General features: G+C 39.3%; 1 long non-coding RNA gene across 1 annotated transcript in view; it reads right to left on the reverse strand.

Moving 5' to 3' along the window:
* Window positions 1-16561, reverse strand: part of LOC110351074 (uncharacterized) — a 136942-nt gene extending 120381 nt beyond the window's left edge. Inside the window, exons 1-2 of the long non-coding RNA XR_015439510.1 lie at window positions 16455-16561; window positions 15770-15935 (exon numbers count right to left, since the gene is read on the reverse strand). This is a non-coding gene — a long non-coding RNA (uncharacterized LOC110351074). The remainder of the gene's footprint in view (window positions 1-15769; window positions 15936-16454) is intronic.
* Window positions 16562-21058: the final 4497 nt, after the last annotated feature.

Genomic DNA, 21058 nt, shown 5'->3' on the forward strand with positions numbered 1-21058 from the left:
CTCAGTAACAAAGGCCTTCTTCATGGCAGAAAGGACATGGGGTGCTTAGTTTGTAAAAGAGCTTATCCACTGCCCAACAACTCCCTAGCCATCCTGTCTTATCTAAAGTCAACATGGGTCAGAACTTGAAGGACATAGACTTAGAATACTGCAGCAGGAAAAGAAGTATGGAGTAAGAAGTTAAAAAAAGACATAGTGTTACAGACAGGGCCTGAGGAAGTCCCCAAAGCAGAGATAGGAAACCTTGACTGATACCACACATTGCACACATTGTTCAGGACATGACAATAATAAGCATAAGGGATTATTAGGCAGAATTTTAAAAGAACACTAAAAAAATAAGAGTGTACATCCTCAAATGACAGAAAGGGCCAATGGTCTCAAGCTAGATATATTTATGGGGACTTTGAGGCAGAAATCTTGGAACTTGTAAATCTATGGAAAAAAGAGATGAAAGGTGATGGTCTCTCTGCAGGACAGTGGTGGAAAATGAACTCTGCAGTGGGCTGTTTGTATCACTGAAAGCTCTAAAAGATTCACCATCACTGCTGTAGGGCAAAGGTTATGGCCCATTCACAGGTGATAGCCATCACACCCATAAGAGGTAAAGCCCATTTTCCAAGCAAAAGAAAAGAGCCAACCTCATTTTCATGTAAAAAGGAATTGCCCAGACTTATTATGTCTTGGGGAAAAAAATGTGTTAATCTTGGTTTTTGTCCTGAAGCTGCAGTTTTTATTTTTTAAATTATGACTTTCCATGTCTCTTTTCTATGTATCTTTATTTCTTTTACTTGGATACCACTGGGTAAACCTTTGTGAAAGTTACAGTCTAGGGACACAGGCCCACAAAAATACTGAGATTTGATCAGAAGATCAAAGAACTCCCACAATCCACCCCCACCCAACATCCTTTGCTACCAAACCTTAGCCTCCAGTTGAGTAACCTTGCATTAGAGCTGAATGAGCTACAAGATACAGATTGTCTCTGAATCCAAGAACTTGAGGAAGCTCGAAGTGGAAAGGAAAGATAAGAACAAAGATACTTTAAAAAACACCTCAAGCTCTGGCACTTACAGTTATTGAAGGGTTAAACACAGCCTAACTTCTAGCTAGATTAACACATACAACCTCACAATAAAGACCTGTTCACCTCAATCCCTAGCACTCATGAAAATGTGTCGGACTTGCAACCAAAAATTACAAAGCATGCCAAAAGACAAGAAAATAGTCTCTCAAACCAGATGTCTAATAAGACAAAGCAAGTGTCACAATCAGACTCAGATGGGACACAGCAGTTAGAATTAGAAAATTGAGAGATATTTCCATTTTTATAAATGAGTATTGGATATTTCAAGATTTTTTTCTGCATGAATTTATATGATCCTATGTTTTGGCCTTTGTTCTATCAATATGGCATATTATATTAACAGGCTTCTGAATGCTAAACCAATATTAAATTTCAGAGATAAGCTCATTTGGTCATGGGAAACAATGTTTTTGGGGGGGTTTTTTTGTTTTTTTGTGTGTATGTGTGTGTTTTAATATGTGGCTGGACTTAACTTGTTAATGTTATATAGAATTTTTGTGTCTATGTCCCCAGAGATATTGATCTTCATTTTTTCCAGTGTTGGGAGTTGAATTCAGGGCTTCACACATGCTAAGCAAGTGCTCTACCATGAACTTATATTCTCAAACCCTTCTTTTTTTCTAATGTCTTTGGTTTGTCATCATAGTAATACATTATAACATGTGGTAAGAAGTATTTTTTCATTTTGTTTTCTGAAAATACTTTTGTAGGATTAGTACTAGTTTTTCCTGAAATGTTTGACAGAAATCACCACAGAAACCATCTGCACCTTGACTTGTATTTGTGGTAAGTTTCATTTCTTCATGTTTAATTTCTTTACTTGATATGGACAATGAACAGATTTTCTGTTTTTCCTTCATATACTTTTAGCAATTTATTTCTTTCTAGGAATCTATTTTGTCTAAAATGTCCCAACTGTCAGCATCAAATTATCGTATTTCTTCATTCAATAATTTATGTGGGATGGAAAGTAATGAACTGGAATTTGTTCTATTCCTTCTTTCCTGTTGTAAGGAAGGTGACTGTCTAAAAGTTCCAATCATTCAGGTAAGAAAAAATGAGAAAAATGAAATCAGTCAGTGGAAAAGAAATGAAAATAGACATGTGGAAATGAGACAGATCTATAGGCAGGAATAGTCATCATTTAATGTAGAACCAGATAAGTGGGGAGAAGAGGAAAAAGTCAAAGGCCTTTCCAAACTTTATCAGGATGGCTCTTAGGATAGATGGTTATGCCATTTCACAAATCTCTGGACAAAGCCAAAGGAAACCTATTTGAGAGCAAAGAGCAATTGTGATATGATGTGTGATACATACAAAAGATAGGTTCTAGGTCATGTATAGTGAGCAAAGTGTTGACTCAATGTAAAAGAAAAAGCAGCTGTACTTATTGAAATTGACAGGAAGGTGTGCTTGGGTTCATGCCAGCAGAAACAAAAAGGTGCCGTGAGTGGGAAAAGTGGTGGGAGGATTGCAGGGGAATAGGAAGAACAAAGATAAATCAGTCTTTCAGATTTTAAAAGATATGCACCTGGCCCTGGATGCTTCTCATTGGATCTTTCTGGATAATATTGACATAAATGATTGACAAGGTGCTAAGTCCTCTCAGGGGCCCTTTAGTGTACATGCCTCTCCCAGAATTTACTCTGTTTTAATCACATACATGATATTTGATCCCAATGCATGAACCTTTAATGAATTTTGAGTGGGGAAAAAGTTACTGAAGGATTAGGACACGTGATTTTATATGCATGTGCTCTGGCTTTGAGCATTAAAGATGTCCTGTGTCTCTGTTGTTCTTAGTTCTGCTTTTCTCAGAACAATAGAAGTGTTGCCAAGGTTGTGGGGGTTCTGGAGTCTCCTTCTGGAGGGGGTTTCTAGCTTCTTTCTGTCCTGACCAAAGAATTGGTCAAGAAAAGTACAAACAGAAGCAAAGTTTTATTAAAGGTAGGGAAAGAAACAAGCTTCGCAAAGCAAATTTGGGCCAAGTAAAAGTAGGAAAATAAATGTACCCTACAGTGTGAGGCTGGGCAACCATGCAAGAGAAAGCATTGGCAAAAACTCAATGTTAATGGTCCTTTCTGTATCACCCACTCCACAGGTTGACTAGGCCATTTATTGAAAACTTGCTCATTCTCATAAGAGTTCTCATGAGAACTCCATGTGCAAGGTTTGAGAACTGTTCTTGGTGTGTTTCCAGGGATTTTGTAATTAATAGGTCACAGCTACTTCCTGAGACACTTTGGTCATGCCCTCATCTTCTGCCTCAGAAGGAGGATTGGCCCCACAGTATTGCCCAAATTCAGGTGTATGGGGTGGGTGTGGTCTCTCAGCCCCAATTGTGCTACCTATAGTAATTGGTTTCATATTCAATATGCAAATATCTTACCTGGGAGATGTAACACAAAATTAACACAAAATTACAATTAAACTACTAATTTTCTTTCAGGGAGAAAAAGATGCTACATACACATCATAACAGTTAAGCTTGAAGGAGATCTTAGAGGAGGAACAGACCTACAGACATGAAGATACCAGTAGTATAGTTAGAAGCAAAGGAGCTCAGTCACTTCCTTCCCTTCCTTCAACTGTAAATGGCATACCACCCTAATGATAACCCAGGCTTAAGCTGAGGAAGTCCTGCAGATTGCTGATGAGAGAGAGAGAGAGATATGCAGGCACCTTGGATCAATGTTATCTGACCCTCTAAATACTGGAAGCCTGAGTTATCAAGCCCCCTTTTTTTCCCTTTCACATTTGAGAACTTTTCCCGCTTCTTACTCGAGTCCCTTTTCCCCTCACCCTCTTTCCTTTCACCCTTCTCCTTGTTCCTGCTGCTACCATCCTGTGATCATCAATAAATGTAGCTAGTTACTACATACTATGAGGTGGACACTTGGCAATTCTTTCCTTGTTGTACACAGGAAGCTGAACTTTTTTTGGCTTACCCAATTATAGCACCTGGTCCTCTGCTTGCGCCATCTCACCCCTAGCATTTCCCCTATCTCCAGTATTGATACGCAGTTTGTAGCATTTTACACAGATTCTTTGTTTAACAACTTATCATCATATCCTTCACAGAAAGTTACAAAACACAGTACACAGAAGGCTGAGATCCAATCAGACTTGAGGGAATATCACTGGCGGGAACATCATTGTATGAACCAAATCTTTATTCTCTATCCTCTTGTATTTTGTCATTGGAACCTTGGTGAACCAACAGGAACTGTTCCTCCTAGGGAGAAACAATTCCTAGAGATAGCAAATATTTAACTCTCCTAAGCATGCTGGCCAGAGGCAAACCCCAGTACAGGACTCACACCCTACCACCTCCTTTTATCAAGCCACTATTTTTCTTCTCATCTCACCCCAGGAAAAGGTACTGAGATCAGGTAGAAGAGATGAAACTAGGTAGAAAGGGGACAAGGAAATCAAGATTTTAAAAATTGTACTTTTAAGAAAATAAAAACTGCAGCTTCAGGACACAAACCCAATTTTTTTTTCTTCCCTTTTCTTCTCCCAAAACACAGCAAACCTGGACAGTTCCTTTTCACCTACAAATGGATTTGCCCATTCCCTTTTTACTTTCAAATATTCCTCTTTCACCTATAAATGGACCACCCTTTGGGGATTTTCCAGACAAAATAGACCATTATCTCACTATGGGTGGGTCATCTTCTCCCACCCACTAAACAAGATTAAAACTGTAGATTATCAAATTCCATAGACTCCCACCACCCAAAACTCATAAAATATTCTCAATTCACAACTATATCTTGCCTTGTTTCTCTGAGCACCCACAAGCCATTCTTGAGTACGTCTTATAGCTACCTCTAATAATCCTTCTCATGTCAATTTTACCGATGCATCCTGAAAATTATTTTTTCTGCAACAGGAGTGAGCAAACCTGCAAATTTATTTGAAAAGTGTAGGTTAAGTTCCTTATTTCAGCCTCTGATACCCTCAGACCCAGCCCAGTGATAGTACCAGGTAACTAAAAACAGTACATACAGTACCCTCTACAGCCCAGTGCTGCTTCCCCATTCCTACCAGTGGAAACCACAATAAAAGTTTATGCCCCATCTTTGCCCTCTCTGCCTCCTGACCAGCTCTGATGCTTCCCCACATGGCCCCTTATGGCATTATGTGGTCTCTCTCTTGGTATTATAGGCATCTAAGTTAAACAGACATTAATACACAGGCAGAGAGGAACTGGGCTTGCTAGGAAGTTAGTAAAAAATAAATACATCAGAATTGTGGCTGGAGGTGTATTTGAAGAAGACAAAGCCTCAAGACAAAGTGACAATGGTGAGACTGGCATACTTCCTTAAGAGATAAGCAGAACTTTGTAAGGCCGGGAACCTTACCAAATGCTCGGAGGAGCTGGCTGCAGTGAAGAATACCTGGGAAGGAGCACACTGGACAAGTTGGAAAGCAAAACAGACCTTTATTAGTCTGGCCAGACCAGATGGCACTCCCAAAGCAAAGTAGCTTAGAGAGGCAACTGGCTCAGAGTCCGAGGCTGTTTTTATAGGGGGTTGCAGGGGAAGTTAGCAAGCAGAACTTACAGAAAAGAGAAAAAAATGTTGATGGTCAAAAGATGTTTGCAGATTGTCTTATAGATAGCTGTGTCCGGGACATCGGTTTCGGACAAACAAGGAGTTGGGTAATTCACTTAGGAACTCTATGTTTGTTACAGATTTTATCTAGTGTCCCAGAACTAACAAGCACATTTTAACCATTAACTCACAATCAGTCACTATGTTGGGGCTGGGGGAGCTTTTATGATTACAGAGTTATGTGGTCCCACAACTTGAGACTACAGTATACTGTAATTAGTACTACCCATTCCATTAAGTCTGGACAGGCATCAGATGTCCAAGTGGATGACCAGAAGACTGGACCCATCCCTTTCCCAAAATGTTCCTGTTTTAGAAGTCATAGATAAGCACAGGATAATAATGTCAGCCATACACCCTTGTTATATACTCCACTTCCCTAATGGGTCAATATTAGCTAAGTGACTATACTTGTAATCTTACCAGTTGATTATAGTTTTATTATAGACAGCTAAGTTAGAGATATTATAGGCAGTCAGACAGGGCTAGGGACTCCAAGAACCCAATGGAGAAAATAAGAATACAAGTAGTGGATGGAAGTGGATTCCTTAAAGGCCAGGACTCAAAACAAAGATAAAGTGACTACACCTACTTCCCTAGGGATAAACAATAATGATTGATATTCTAAATAGGCATCAATCACATGGGTGGGGGAACAAGACCTTGACCCATCCCTTCCAGGAAAGTTCCTTGACCCATCCCTTCCAAGAAAAGTCTTTGTTCTTTATGTTCTTTCTTTTGCTTCCTCACTGGATCAATATTACCTAAATGACTATACTTGTAATCTTATTAGTGGACCATTGTTTTGTCCCATCTTATACTCATCTCATAATTTCCTACTCACCTCATGATTTTGCTCTTTAAATCCTTCCCTATAAGTCGAGTCCACAGCAACCCACTCTCTGAGTCCCATTCTGTCTCTCTTAGATAGAAGTTATCTTTTCTTCAATAAATATTTTCTACTGTTAATCTCTAATTTTCCTAGAATTCATTCTTTGATTTTAGAGAACACAAACTTGGCATATCAGATATCTAACAAATTGGGAGTTATAATATTTCCCTTACAGTGTTTGGATTATTTGAAAGTCCTATATCATCCTTGTATCATTTGGAGATCCCAATGAGATCACTGGAAGGAGGTAAGAGTTTCTTTTGTTTTGTTTTTCTTAACTGTATATACTTCTTTTTTTTGGTACTGGGGATCGAACTTGGGTCCTTCAGCTTGCGCAGCAGGCTGTGAAACCACTGAGCTAAGTCCCCAGCCCCAAACTGTATATACTTTTATTGGTACATTTTAGGTTTACAATATAATGACAATCATCATTGGAAATTTGCACCTTTACATACTCTCTCGGTTTTTATTTTTTCCCCCTTCCCCTGCCCTCCCTTCAACCCCTCCAAAGGAAAGTAGGGAACGGAATTAATATGAGAAAATGAAAAAAAGGAAACAAATTCTCTGTAAATAGGGAGGGATGAAGAGTTTGCTTTTGTTTCATAGATTCTGGATTGTGACTTGCTTAGGTAATCAAAAATTGTCATCGTTGCTTGTCAATTGCATATGCCCTGAATTTTTATGCATCTTTTCTCTTTTATACATTGTTTTTTGTTAAAATGATAGTAAATTTAAGTTGAGAACATGGGAAAATTATGATGTTTCTTTGATGGGACTTTTTTCCCATTTTGTACATGCTGCATTAGGACTTATTTGCTGAACTTACTAGTGTTCTCTGTTTGACCTGTTTGATTGTTGTGGTTTAGTATCTTATCTTAGGCAGCAGTGCTAGGAAAAAGTAAAGTTAGAATGTCCTGTGGTGGACTTTGATATAAAATGCTATAAAATGGGTCTTATGTAATGTAGTTAATATTTAGGAAATATATATGCCTATTAATAAATCACAGGACCCCTTCTAGCAGTTAATAGGCAATAGGCCAGCAGACATTCTTAAAACTTGGAGGACAGATTTCACTGGAACAAACTGGCCCCACTCTATCATCCTTCTATACCCTAGATGGAACATTGAGCCTCTTCTGCCTCAGTTTCCTTTCTGGTCTGAGCTTCCACTGGTGAGGAGGCAATCTTAGCTCTTGAGATTCCCCATTCTTGCCTTTCCAGGCTAAGAGTGACTACTCATGAGCAAGTTGTCTCAATAACTCACCGTGAGCATGAGCAGAAAATACTTCCATTTTCTGACCTCATTTCAGATCTTTCCCTGCCACTTTGTACTTTTCCTTTTTCAAGGAATGTAAGATCAGAGAAAAAGCAACCTTGAAATGTCCCAAACTTTTCCTAAGAACCTTTAAATTGAGCCCATAGAAAATGAGCATTTATTAATGTCGAAGACAGGGAAGTCATCTTAGATGAAGACAGCTTAAACTTTCATCTGTTCCTGACAGAACTCTAATAAACAGATGGATTCCCTTTCAGAAACAAATCTCTGGTTGCATGGAACCAGTAAAAGCTGAGAAAACAACCGAGGGGCCATGTCCAGAGTAACTCTTGGCAGATACCCAAAGGTTCCTCAGTGGAAACGGGGTCCCGACAGCCTGACTGGGCAACCAGCAGAAAATTTCCACTTATCCATCATCCCTACCTGCACTAAGATGAGAGACAACTCTGTCAGCAATCTTCTGGTATCCTCTGTTACAGAGTGGCCAGAGGTGATACTGTTAGAGCCCTCTCTTAAGGCTCCACTAAGAGTTGAGCTACAGCTTTGGACTTTTCTCTCTGCTAGTAAGTTAGAAAACCTCTCTAAGTTTTTCTCTAACTCACTGAGAGTTAACTTTAGAATTCCTTGATTAGCTAAACCACTTTGTAGCTAATCCGCCCCTTCCTCCAGAAAATCAGGCTGAGACAGCTTGCAATAAACATTTGCCTTGGCCGGGGATTTAGCTCATTGGTTCCACTGCTTGCCTCGAGAACACAAAGACCTGAGTTCAATCCCCAGTACCAAAAAAAATAAATAAATAATAAGCCAAACATTTGCCTATCACAGAGGAGAACAGCTATCAGCTAGCAATTTACACTTGTGCCTTGTATATGCTAACTAGAATAAAAAAGAATTTTCGTCAGCTTTTTTCTCCTTTTGTGTGCATGTTGGTAATTGATAAATGTGCCTTTACTAACATGTAAATTGTGGTTGCTAGGCAATGGGTATAAGTTTAACCTATAAGCTTTAGAGACATAGAAATTATAAGGTGGATTTTGGGTAAAACAGCCTTTTCTTGCTGCTGAGGAAGATTATCTAGGTGATTACGTAGATAACTTGACTCTATCTTTAGAAGTGATTTCTTCTGCAGTCTGGAAGGTGCTCCAATCACTTTGAATTTGCCCTCACTCTCTTTCAAAGAAATGGCAAACAGTGGTTTAGATCTCTTGATTATTGGTCTTGTTAGCAATGTTTCCTTCTTCAACTATGACTGTTACAGCTGAAACTCATTACAGCTTGCACCTTTAGAAACACCTGCTAGAATTAGGAGTGTGACTTTCTGGGGAAGATAGGGTTCTGAGCCAGTAAGGGTGGCTAATTTGACCCAACTTATCTTCTACTCTCCAGATTGCAGCCACTTGCTCTGTAGTGGGTCATCTCAGGGGACACCTTGAGGCTATAGAAATCTAGGTGAAATTAAAGGGACATCAATCTTTCTCTTATATTTTCAGATGGGAGACTTGATGTCAAAATCTCTTATTCCTTTGGAATGTATTCTTAAACACTGGAAAGTGTTTGAACCTCACATATTGAGAAAGAGCATTTTAATATTTTTCTATACCTATGCATGGCCTGCCTGCCCCTGCAAGCCAAAATGGAATGCAGAAGTGATTATGATACTATTTCACAACTAGAATCATACTGTAAGAAAGAGGGAAAATGATCAGAATTACCTTATGTTCAGATTTTCTTTGTATTAAGAAATAGTCCTTACTTGTGTTCAAAGTGTAAATGAAAGCCTCAGGAAAACCAGACACCTCTGGCCCTTAAGGCACAATCAGATGCATCTACTATTACTGAGCCTGAGTTTCAACTCACTTGCCCTTTGGATCCTAAGGACAATGTTTCCAAGCCAACTTTAATCAAACCCTCATCCACGACTAGTGAGCCTGAGGTTCCCCTCACTTACCCTCTGTACTTTAAGAATGAGGCTTCCAAACCAACCTTTATTGATGCCTCTACTGAGGTAGGTCCATGCCTATCTGATTTGTTCAGGCTCCTCAAGGACAGTATCCTGTACAAAAGGTGGGTAGAGAATCTGGCCTTATCCATGTCCATGTCCTTTTCTCTCTGTGATATCAAACAGATCAAACAAGATCTGGGAGGTTTTCAGATGACCCTGACAAGTACATTAAGGTCTTTAGAGGACTTATTCAGACCTATGAACTAGAATGGAAACATGTAATGTTACTCTTAAACCAAACATTGACTTCTAATGAGAAACAAGCAGCATTAAAAGCTGCTATTACATTTGGAGATGAATATCATATTGTTAATTTGGTTTTTGAGGTTTTTTTTTTTGGTACCGGGGATTGAACTCGGGTCCTTGCACTTTCGAGGCAGGCGGCAGAACCACTGGGCTAAATCCCCGGCCCCATATTGTTAATTTTAGAAAGCCAGAAGACAAGCAGCCAGGGGAACAGCTAGTTCCTACTAGAGCCTAAGGAGTCCCTACCCAAGATCCCTCATGGCCTAGCAACCAGACAGGAGATTGGAATGAATAAGAAACATCTTCAGACACGTATTCTTGAAGGCCTGAGAAAGATGAAAGCTAAGCCCTTCCATTTTTTTTAATTGCCAACTATTCATCAGGAGAAAGATGAGAACCCCTCTATCTTCTGAGATCATTTACAAGAGGTATTGATGAAACATACATCCCTGGCTTCTGATTCAGCAGAAGAACAGATTACTCCTAAAGACAAGTTTATTACTCAGTCAGCCTCAGATATTATGAAAAAGCTACAAAAGACGGCTTTTGTTCCAGATAGCTCACTTAACACTTTAGTGAGAATTGCCTCCTCAGTATTTTATAGCTGAGACCAAGAAGAGGCCAAGGGGAGAAAACAAAGAGACCAAGAGAAAGTGGTTGCCTTGGTTGTGGCCTTAAAAGGAATAGACTCTAAGTCTGATTTCCAGGGCTACAAGAAGAGCTCAACAACAAAACTCACCTGCTACTGCTGCAGAAAGCAAGGGCACCTTAAGAGGGGCTGTGATAAGAAATGTCATGAAAAAAAGCCCCCTGAGCCATGCCCCGATTGCATAGGTGAACACTGTAAGTTGTACTTTCCTCTGAGGCGAAAGCCCCAGAGCTCAGATCTATCTTACCAGATGGTCCCCCAAGATTGAAGGGCCCCAGGGTGCTCTCTGCCTTCTCCCTCTGGCTGGCTGTCATCTCCATGGAGGAACTCTAGCTAATCATGACTGTAGGGAGAAAAGAAACCAGTGCATTCTGGACAATGGCATGTGTCTCTTTGTCCATCTTTTCAACCCTGGCCTTTCTGCCAGGGATCACACTTCAGTGAAAGGAGTCAACAGAGAGGAGGTAACTCACTATTTCAACCCTTAGGCTGTAACTGGGATGGCTTTCTTTTCACACATTCCTTTTTAATTATGCCTGAAAAGCCAGTTCCCCACCTGAGGAGAGATATTTTATCTTGTTTGAATACTATAATACATATGGACCCAGATTTGGTATACTACCACCCCCTCATGAAGTCAGAAATAAATCCTGAAGTATGGGCAACTAAAGGTATAATAGGTAGACCAATAAGAGCTGCTCTTGTACAAATGCATCTCAAATATCCTACTGTTTTTCCTCACCAGAGACAATATCCTTTAAGATCTGAAGTTAAAATAGGATTACTGCCTGCAATTGATAACTTATAGGCACAATGTCTACTCAATGTAATTGCCTGTACAACATGCTGATCTTGGGAGTTCAAAAACCCAATGAGGAATGGAGGTTGGTACAGGACCTTAGATGGATGATTGAGAAAGTAGACCCAATAAACCTAGTGGTACCTAATCTGTACACTCTCCTTTCTCCTTTCTCAGATCCCAGAGGATGCCGATTGGTTCTTGGTGTTGGATTTAAAAGATACCTTCTTTTGTATTCCCTTACATACAGATTCCCAGTTTCTTTTTGCCTTTGAAAATCCTCATGATCAGGCCTCTCAACTGACTTGGACTCTGCTTCCTCAAGGGTTCAGAGAAAGTCCTCATCTTTTTGGACAAGTGCTGTCCCATGCGTTGGCATGTTTTAAATTTTCCCAAGTCATGGTCTTGCAAGATGTAAATGGTATATTTCTATTTGCCCCTTCAGAAGAGCTCTATAGCCAAAGCACTCGTGTTCTGCTAAATTTTCTGACAGAAGTTATAAGGTCTCTGGCTCTAAGGCACAGCTTTGCAGACTTGAGGCAAAATATGTGAGCCTTATCATATCAAAGGGAACAAAAAGGATGAGAGAAGAGAGAATAAAATTAATATTTTCCTTCCTACAACCCAAGACCCTAAAACAGCTAAGGGGATACCTAGGAATTACAGACTTTTGTCGCCTTTGGATAGCAGGGTATGGTGAAATGACCCCTCTACCAGCTTATAAAGGAACCCCAAAAGGGAGATACACATATTTTAACCTGGGAACCTGAATCCCAAAGTGCATTCCAGAAGCTTAAACAAATGCTTCTTAATGCCCCAGCACTAAGCCTACCAACAGGACACCATTTCAATTTGTATGTTGGTGAAAGGCAGGGCATGGCTTTGGGAGTGCTTATGCAAGATTGAGGACCTCTTCAATAACCCATCTGGATATCTGAGTCATGAATTAGACATTGTAGTAAAGGGATGGCCTATATGCCTTAGAGCTGTGGCTGGAGTAGCTCTCTTAGTGGTGGAGGTAACCAAGTGACCATAGGCATAGGTCTCACTGTATATACACCTCACAATGTATCAGGGCTTCTTTCTTATAGATGGTTAAATTAGTTAGAAATACTATAGACAGTCAGACAGGGCTATGCCTTTGAAGAAGCCAATGCAGTAAGAACACATGTAGTGGGTAGAGGTACATTCAGTAAAGACCAGGCCTCCAGACAAAGATGAAATGATTACACTTACTTCCCCAGGGATAAACAATAATGATTAATATTCTAAACAGGCATCAATCACCTGGAGGAGTGGCAAGACCTTGACCAATGCCTCCAGGAAAGGTCTTTGTTCTTTATGTGACTTGCTTCCCCAATGGATCAATATTACCTAAGTGACTATAGTTAGATTTTATTAGTTAACCATAGTTTAGTCCTACCTTATATCTGCCTCATAATTTTCCACTGAATTAATATTACCTAAGTGACTATAGTTAGATTTTATTAGTTGACCATAGTTTTGTCCCACCTTATACTCACCTCATGATTTCCTACCTACCTCATGATTTTGCTCTATAAAGCCTCCCCTGTAAATTGAGTCCACAGCAACCCACTTTCTGAGTCCCATTCTGTATTTCTTAGACAGGAGCTATCTTTTCCTCAAGAAATATTTCCTACTCTTAACTTCCATTGTTCCTAGAATTCATTCTTTGATTTTAGAGAACACAAACTCAGCATATCAGACATCTAACAGATTGGGAGTTATAATATTTCCCTTATTGTATTTGGATTATTTGAAGGTCCTATATCAGTTTGACCCTCATTGTACCCACACTGTGAGTTTGCTATATAAATTACTCCTGACAAAGGGACTCACTGACAACCCACTTATGACTCCTGTCTCTCAGAAGCTATCTCTCAATAAACATTTCCTAACCTCCATTGTCCTTTAGAACTTATTTTTGTATTTCAGGGGACATGAACTGAGGCCCATCTGACACCTAACAGGTTGGGAGTTATATTTCTCCTATATCATTGGGATCTTTGAGTGATAAATTGTCTTTGCGATGGTATCTCTGAATTTGTTGGTCTTGTCACCATTTAATAAAAATAATGCATACTTTAAAATACTCAATGAGCAATCTTTTCTATACTCTGGGAAAAGTTAGGTCTGTGAGTACTGAAGTAGAGAGGGACTTGCGTGTACACATGTACAATTCTTTCTTCTATCACTAAATCGTCACTAGGCTGATTACTGGGGCTTTAAACAAAAAAATCCCCCCATAAAGCAGATGAAAATGACCTTTTGGAAGATGTTCAGGACTTCATTATTTCTATTAAATCCCAGGAATTTTTAGGAGATTGATTATATTTGTTAGATTCACTCTCATCCTTCTCTCTTAGTTATGTTAAGAGAAAATGACAGGAACAAGAAAACAGGGGTTTACCTGCCCATGTCACTGTGCTGATCTAGATTGTTAATCATTCAATCAGCAACAACAAAACTACTATATCCCTAAGAGTGTTTAACTGCCATACCCATTGTCAGCTAACATTTCCTGCATGCCTCTTCACAGAAGGCAGATATATTCTGAAAAGTGTTTAAAAATTTTGGTACATATTTGTCATACATAGGGTCCAGTATCTGTTGATCAAGCAAAGGAGAATTAATTTATTAAGTGCAATGCTTCAGTTAAAAAAAAATAGTGGCTAAGGGTGACAATTCAGAGATTGCACATTATAGGTGATTTTTTCTAAATTCAAGGGTTATTTTGATTATCTTAGATACATACTTTCAATAGACTATAGAACTCAAATTTCAAGCAAAATCAGATTTTGTTATAATTGGCACTCACCATGGGTAATAGATTAAGTTAGGAGATATAGAATACAATGGAACATTCAGGCTCTGTGTCTTTTTGGCTTATTTACTCACTCAAGTACAGAAAAGAACAACTAAATAAAATAGTCAAACACCACACTCAATTTCAAATGACAGGGCTATAAAATAAATGAAATTTTAACTGAACCTTGAAGAGCAGATTGAGTTTCTATAAGACAATAGAAGAACAAAGGGAAGGAAGAGAGAGGTGTTGACCTGACAAATATCTCTCTCCATCTACCCTATGTGAGCATGTAGACTAACAAACTGCTAAAGAAATTTAGGGACAGCCATAATCACTGAAATATGAACACTGTGTCCCTATAATACTAGTCCTAGGCACAGTAGAGAAATCGCATACACATATAGAAAATCACATTTGCTTTCTCTGAGTTTAGCCAAAATGTGTAAACTGTCCAAATACTCGTCAGTAAATAAGTACATAAATAAAAAACATAATGGAGAATAGTTCTAGACATCACAAAATACTATTGAATGAATAAAGCTAATTATGGAATAAAGCACATAGTTCAATGCTATTTGTATGAATCAAAATAAATACAGGTTAATACCATATATTATTATATCTAAAAATGTACTGGAATAATATGCAACAAAACCAAAATAATGTTCATTTCTGGGGAAGGTGAGAGGGAATCAGATTAGCCTGATCAATTAGACAAAACTTAAGGATTATCTCTAATACTTTTTAGAGTATATGTTTCTAAAATCATTTTTGTAATTAAAAATATAAATACCAAAATGTTAAACAGACTTGAGTATTTTTTAAAACCTGGAAGCAATGTGGCTACCACCAAAGATTAATTCCAAATAGAACTATGAATGTCATCTTCTGCTTTGCACCCTTCTGATTTCTTTTCCATCAATCAAAATTCTATCCTTCTCTGATCAAAAAAATGTAATTAACTTTTAAAAACACAAGCCTAGCTGGAAGCCAGGACAATTTGACTGGAATGCTCACAGAAAATGGGGTCAAGAAGATAAATGGATGCTTGGCCACAAAAGCCTTTAAACACAAGGTTAAGAAATTTGGTCTACCACTGTTTACCCGCTGAGAAATATTACTTGTTTTGAGCTGGAGAACATCATGGATCAAAAGGATAAATCAATATCCATTCTTCACTCCTACTTCTCAAAGGGTATCTCTTTACCATTATCTTTGGTTTGATAGAACTCTGAGAGGTTTTAGATGCCAGGCAGGAACTTAAGAGACATTTACTTTTCTCCTGGAGCATTACTGTTTAAGGGAGGATTTAGACTCTTAAGATTGTATAAAACACATTAAGGACCGTTCCCTTTATCTTCTCACTCACCTTCCCTTCATGGCATGAAGCCTCCTGAGATGCACTTGAAGATGATGCTTTTCAACTGTAAGTAGCAAGCATGTTCATCCATCAGAAGGGAAAAGTGCTATCATATTTCTTTCATTTTTATGGCCTCCCAGGTTGTGCTTTTCAAAGCAGAAGTGAATAATAAGCCCTGTGGTGAAAAGAACAAAACAGTTATGAATAGTATGATTTTAAAATAATGTGTTAATGTCTTGGCAAAAAGCCAGGATATTGCTGAGTTAAGGGATACTGAGCAGTGGAAACCTATGAGGAATGCCCAGTTATATCTCTAGCATTTGGTATGTGTGTCTGATTTAGTTCCAAAGCATATTTCAAACAGAAATTCATGGATGTCTTTAAAGAAGGGTTGACACTGAAATATCAGCCAGAAAGGATCTGCCCCTAAAAGAGTTCACTTGTCTTTCAGACCAAAATCAGCAACCCCCAAACTTGAGGCTCTCCTTCCTATGTGTTTTCCAATGTTTGCTTGAACTATTCTGTGAAAGCATAGCAAGAAAAACAGGCCAGAGAAAAATAAGTTTAAAGAATAGAAAATGAAAAGCAAGTATTAATAGACAGAGAAAGGACATGGCCATGTGTGCAAGAGCCATGAACTCCCTAGTGATACACTGGAGATTGTCATACCGATGTTTTCAATCTCCATACTCACCATTGCTCATTCATTCTTTCAGTACATTCATCCTGTGCTTGCTATAAGCACATAACTGAACAATGGCTAAGCAAAATCCCTGCACCCAAGAAGATTGCATACCTGTGGGCATAACAGAGACAAACATGACACCCTGGTAAACTCATTTTAGAAGTGAGAGACCATATTTTGAGTGTTCTACAACTTGCCTAAAGTGCCATAGCTAAAGCAAGCCAGAGCTAGATTCTGAATGAGAACATTGCATTCCATAGCTGTTATGGCTTGTGTTTAGATGTCCCCCCAAAGCCTCCTGTGGTTTTAGGTAGGGCTTTTGCAGAGGTGGCTGGATCTAGAGTGTGCAACTGATTCATGATGTAATGCTGGGATTAAGGGTGTGTGATTACCAAATCAGTCCACTGATTGCTTTGATACTGTCCTAATTGCTGTTAGCCTAGAGTATAAAAGGGGCAGAAAAAAGCAGCCAAGTTCTCTTGTTGCATTTGCTACTATGTGGGTGTCATGAACTGTTTCTCCTCTTCAACGCCCCTCTACCATGTCCCACTCTATCTTGGAGCCAGCCACCCAATTATGAACTAAAACCTCTATAACCTGTGAGCTAAATAAACCTTTTCCCCTTTAACTTTGGGTATTGGGTATTTTCTCTCAGAATGAGAGGAAAATAACTAAAACAATAGCACTGGCTATGTTATTCCCACAGTGTGACATTTATCATCCAGCACTCTAGGAAGCACCATGCTAGCCAATCCTAAAGATACTTCCCAGATATCACTGTTTTCTATCCTGTTTTCAGGTTTATCTGCCCACAGTGGGCCTCTGTCTGATAAGAAAATGGCATTTTTGTAGGAGCTAACACACAGCTTATTTTCTGAACCTAGTGAAATGCAAAATATTTTCACTAGAGGGCAAGTTAACATATCCATTTTATTTTAAAGAAAAGATAATACTACCTTCTTGGAAACAGAAAGCTCTTGAGCAGGCCTGTATTTACTATATGATTCTCATTTTGATTAAAATTACATGCAGAACTGTGACTGGGAAGGGGCACCATGACACATCTGCTACAAGTGTTATACAGAGTTTAAATAGCTAATTACAGCATGTAGCCTCTTTCCATCAAAACCGCAGGTGCACTTGTTCCTCACACTAGATTTTCATAATAAGGACTATTGTGCATTATGTTCCATAGAAATTGAATTTGTGTCATTCTCCTCTTTCCCTGCCTAAAGTCCTACAAATGCCCATTGTTCTTTTGAGATTCAGCACAGCATCCACTTCCTGTCCTTTTCCATCTTCTCTCTCCTGGGGGATCTTATTTTCCTTCACAGCCATATGCACTGGACAGCTGCCAATCACAATATCACCAAGACCTTTGTAGTAGCTCCTAGAGATCTAACACCTATGTACTGCTGGCACTTCCCTGTTGTCTCTTCTAATTGTCACCACCACTCTGCAATGGGGAATTATGACCTCCCCACTTGAAATAAACAGAAGCCCAGAGTGGTCAGGAGGCTGCAGTGAGGTCATAGAGTGACTAGGATGGTCACTAGGTAGCAAATGTCTCTACTAGACTATATACTCCCTGGGGGCAGGGATCATCATCCCTGGGATGCTTCAAATAGGGAACATGCTCCGTAGCTTACATTCATGTGAACAGACACATAACATCAACTCAATTATATATCTTGGGAGTTGTGGAGAGGATGAAATGACATGACACAGGAGAAGTACCTGGTGCCATGACAGTCATAGAACTGATAATAAATAAATATCATCAATAAATAAATATCACTAACATATGGTAAGTCTTGTGGTCTATGTCAGCTATTAATGTTAAATTGAAATTAAATTTCTATACATGATGATATACAAGATCTTTCCTCTGCCCATACCTCTGACCTTAGCCTAAACTGCCTCAGTTCACATCCCAGATCACATTAGCTGCCTTCCTGTTGCCTAAATGTGCTAACTTGGTCCCTGATGTAGAGCCTTAGCATTTGCTGGAGCACTACTTTCTAGCTTTCCTTGAACATTACTTTTCATCATTTCAGTCTAGTTTCTTCTCAGAGAAACTCAGAGTATTGCCCCTGCCCTTCCTGCCCAGTCTCAGCTCCTTGTTTTCCTCTATCTTGGTAAGTACAGTTTGTTATTCTTTCATCTATCTGCTTACTTGTGCTTCCTCTGCCTTTTTCAGCTAGAAGATTCTACTCAAGACCTAGTGCCTTGTACACAGTAGGACTAACTAAATGCTTTTAAGGCAGATGGGTAGATGAAAGAATAAGTAATAAAAATCAGATTAAAACCTGATAACTGGAAAATAAATGTGGGCCTGGGCAAAGAATGGGTGGCTAAGATGTTGGAAGATAAACACAGGCTTTGGAATCAAACCACGCAGGGTTTGAGCCCAGTTCTGACATCACAAGACATCTTCTGCTCTTGTCTGTACACAATAACACACTCTCCTTGAAAAAGAAAACAACACGTCTGTGTACTGACTTAAAGACTGACTGAATACATGCCAGAGTTCTGTGAGCCAGGAAAATTGCAGGCTTTCGTTTTACTGTAATGGTGACTCCCATCCTTGTGGCCAGATATGGTGGCAAAAATCTACACTACAGCCTCTGCTACACAGGCTGACTTTCAGCTTCTCCATAGCTGGGACCCATTCAGCTAAGGCTCTGGGGACTGTTCTCATAATCTCTGTGCCACACCAAGATTCAGCAGTTCTGTATCCAGAGAAACTGAAAGAGCTCAAGTTCAGCCCCTGAATGGCTTAGCACTAAGGCCTACTTTTCATCACAGCTCCAGATGCACTGCCTGAAGCTGAGCCTATGACTGTGAGGTGGGTTCAGTTATTGGATCAGTGTCCCCATGAGAGAGGGCAGTAAAGCTGAGAGTCACAACCTGAAGTCAGATGAGAATACAAAGCCAAGCTCTGCTCAGTTAACCTCCATGGCCTTGTATTAGAGTTCTCCAAGGAAATAAAACCAATAGGGAATATGTGTGGGGAGGAAGGGAAGAAGGGAGGGAGACAGAGATAGAAAGAGACAGACAGACAAGCAGGGAAATTGGCTGACACTGTTGCAGAGACCAAAGCCCTGAGGATGGGTGTATGCTGGTATAAATCCTGCAGCCCAATGGCCTAAAAACCAAGAGCACCAAAGTCCAAGGGTAGAAGATGCATATCTAGTTCAAGAAGGCAGAGAACTTCCCTTCTTTTGCCTGTTTGACTTCTTTGGGTCCTCAATGAATTGGATGATGCTTACATTTATTGGGGTGAATTTTCTGTTCTTTGTCTACTGATTCAAATGTTGATCTCTTACAGAAATGCTCTCATACACAGACTCAAAAATAACATTTTACTGAATACTTGGGCATTCCTTGTCCTAATCAAGTTGATATATTAAATAAACTATCACAGACCTCATGGATTAACATCTGTGAATGGACATAGCAATACCTACTTCACAGAGTTGCTGTGAAGATCAGGCAAGTGAGAAAAAAAGTAAATCCTTACTGAAACCCATAACCATGATTCTGAGATACGCATCTTCAATCTTCCCAATGCTGCCAAAATGTCAGTCTGAAAACTCAGAAATGTTGACTTTCACATAGGATTTAAGCAGTCACAAAAAATTGAAGACTAGGCACCAGCAAAGCTCATATATTTTACCACACGCTACCATACAAGGGCTCCTCAGACATAGAGATGGACAGAGTCAGAAGAAATCTCAACTCAAGTACCACTCTTAGCTATCTCAGATTCAAATATAAAACCTACACTAAAAAAACCACCTGGAGCCTTAAAATGGAAAAAAGAACAAAGCTATCAAGCTTGAAAATATACGTCAATCTTCACAAGGTACCATCTTTGGCAGAGATGCCCACGGGACCTACAGGAGGAGAGTAGATGCCACATTGGGAAGTGGCCTTAGGACACCAAGCAATAGTGACAAGTGACAGGCTTTATTGGGCCAGCTACTGTTTCCTGAACTTTGTAGAAATTAACTGCTTATAATAACTCTATGAGATTGGTGTTTTTCTTATCCCACTGTATGGATGGGGAGAAAAAGGAAAAATCTACCATCTAAAGTTCTTACTCTTAGCCACTATCCCAAAATGCCTCACTAACAACCTGCAAGCACCTCTCCTGTGTCAAGCACCATGCTAGGTGCTTCCATAGCTCACTTCCTTGAGAGGTAAACTATGAAGAGATACTATCATCTCACCAGGTTGAAGTGAGGGTCAACCACATATTTCAAAGTGATTCATAAGCCATCAAGTTTCTTGAAAATATATCAGTGTGAATCCATGTGGAAAGATCAAAAACAATTACTGGGTGTCTCTAGTATAATACTGTTGCTGTATGCCACGATGTCTGAAAATTCCAGACCCTGTCTGTCCTACCCAAAGAATTGGCTGGTACAGCAGAACAACAGTTAAACATAATTTTTTATTTAATATAAAAAAGAAAGGGAAAAGATGAAAAAAAAGAGAAGAAAGGAAGAAAAAAGTGAAGGAAAAGAGAAGAACAAGAAGAGAAGTGTCCCACAAGCAGGATGGGCCACTGCAGAAACAGAAGCACAACAGAACAAGAAGATTACAGT

This window comes from Heterocephalus glaber, unplaced genomic scaffold, assembly GCF_053883595.1.
Source record: "Heterocephalus glaber isolate CG9 unplaced genomic scaffold, H.glaber_assembly_v1.0 deba00001472, whole genome shotgun sequence".
NCBI classification, from domain to species: domain Eukaryota; kingdom Metazoa; phylum Chordata; class Mammalia; order Rodentia; family Bathyergidae; genus Heterocephalus; species Heterocephalus glaber.